Genomic DNA, 2500 nt, shown 5'->3' with positions numbered 1-2500 from the left:
GCAGGAATGAAACACACAGGTCTGCCGCAACCACAGACACGGCTCGCCCCCTCTCACTGGCGAAAAGCGCATCCCGACGTGACATAACTCCTTTGACACACTGACGCTGCCTCGGGCATCCACGTCCTACGGTCGATATCAACGAACCTCCCCCCCCCCCCTCCCCCCCACAACACGCCATCCCATACCACATTGTGTACCGTACCCAAACCTAACGTGTACTGTACTACAACGCAATGTGTACCATAACACAACCCAGTTTGTACCTTAACCTAACCTATGTCACCTTAACCTAACCTATGTCACCTTAACCTAACCTATGTCACCTTAACCTAACCTATGTCACCTTAACCTAACCTATGTCACCTTAACCTAACCTATGTCACCTTAACCTAACCTATGTCACCTTAACCTAACCTATGTCACCTTAACCTAACCCATCTTGCACCTTAACCTAACCCATCTTGCACCTTAACCTAACCCATCTTGCACCTTAACCTAACCCATCTTGCACCTTAACCTAACCCATCTTGCACCTTAACCTAACCCATCTTGCACCTTAACCTAACCTATGTTGCACCTTAACCTAACCTGTGTTGCACCTTAACCTACCTCAATTTGCACCGCAATGTAACGCAATTTGCACCGCAATGTAACGCAATTTGCACCGCAATGTAACGCAATTTGCACCGCAATGTAACGCAATTTGCACCGCAATGTAACGCAATTTGCACCGCAATGTAACGCAATTTGCACCGCAATGTAACGCAATTTGCACCGCAATGTAACGCAATTTGCACCGCAATGTAACGCAATTTGCACCGCAATGTAACGCAATTTGCACCGCAATGTAACTCAATTTGCACCGCAATGTAACTCAATTTGCACCGCAATGTAACTCAATTTGCACCGCAATGTAACTCAATTTGCACCGCAATGTAACTCAATTTGCACCGCAATGTAACTCAATTTGCACCGCAATGTAACTCAATTTGCACCGCAATGTAACTCAATTTGCACCGCAATGTAATGCAATTTGCACCGCAATGTAATGCAATTTGCACCGCAATGTAATGCAATTTGTACCGCAATCTACCCCCACATTGTGCCTTAACCTAACCCACATTGTGCCTTAACCTAACCCACATTGTGCCTTAACCTAACCCACGTTGTGCCTTAACCTAACCCACGTTGTGCCTTAACCTAACCCACGTTGTGCCTTAACCTAACCCACGTTGTGCCTTAACCTAACCCAAGTTGTGCCTTAACCTAACCCAAGTTGTGCCTTAACCTAACCCAAGTTGTGCCTTAACCTAACCCAAGTTGTGCCTTAACCTAACCCAAGTTGTGCCTTAACCTAACCCAAGTTGTGCCTTAACCTAACCCAAGTTGTGCCTTAACCTAACCCAAGTTGTGCCTTAACCTAACCCAAGTTGTGCCTTAACCTAACCCAAGTTGTGCCTTAACCTAACCCAAGTTGTGCCTTAACCTAACCCAAGTTGTGCCTTAACCTAACCCAAGTTGTGCCTTAACCTAACCCAAGTTGTGCCTTACCCTGCTCTGTAATTGGCATATGACACGTTACATTAATGTATTGTCCAACCGCAACCCGCTCAGAATGTTGTGTACACAGCTACGTGTCATCTCCCCATAACAGCTGCATTGCAGTGTGGTACGCCATAGAGACGTGTGGGAGTAATGGACGCAGTGGATGGCGATCCAGCATGAGCCGTCTGTTCATGTAGTGGCGCGTGTATGCAGACGTAGTAGTCTCTTCTCACACAATGTGATAGCACGGTGCCCCGCGTTCCACATCTGCGACATGCTACAGAGGCCGGTTGACAGTTGGTCGCGCAATGGACATCGCATACGTACGGGGGCACCTTCCACGTGCCCTCTAGTCGGGCACATTTTGTTGCGTGGATGTGAGCGGATGTAGTGTGTCTTGACACCTGACAGGCAGGCATGCAATAATAGTTGACTTTGCAAACGGGGATGGACGTGTACGTTTACTGGTGACGTTACGCAAATGAACAACTGGTAACCCGTTGTGGTGCGGTTGTCCTTGCTGGAGGTACATCTGTGAGGGCAACGATCGGTACAGCTACGAAGCGGTCCCCACCATACCAACGAACGTGAATGTGAATCTGGGTGTGAAGCGATACGCGGCTGTGGGTGGGTGGGACTGTCCCCGGCCGGTGAGGGGGGGCCGCCCGGCGTGCTGGCCGCGCGGTGCGTGGGCGCACGCGCTACAGCCGGCTGGTGGGGGCGCCCAGTGGCAGGCGCGCCGGCCGACGGACGCGGCAGGCGGCGCAGCTGCGCGCCGGGGCACCCTGCGCGCGGCGCCGTGCAGCCAAAGTGGGTCCTCGCCGGCCCGGTGCGAAGCGCGGTGGACATCTGCAGTGTGCTGGTCCGATTGAGGACTGTGTGCGTTGAGGATGCGCCGCCGCCCGGCACTCGGCGCCGCGACGCCGTCTGCTGCTCGGTCGCCCCAGCGGTT

The sequence above is a fragment of the Schistocerca cancellata genome, unplaced genomic scaffold (genome assembly GCF_023864275.1).
Source record: "Schistocerca cancellata isolate TAMUIC-IGC-003103 unplaced genomic scaffold, iqSchCanc2.1 HiC_scaffold_16, whole genome shotgun sequence".
Lineage (NCBI taxonomy): Eukaryota > Metazoa > Arthropoda > Insecta > Orthoptera > Acrididae > Schistocerca > Schistocerca cancellata.
Note: the sequence above shows the minus strand (reverse complement) of the source record.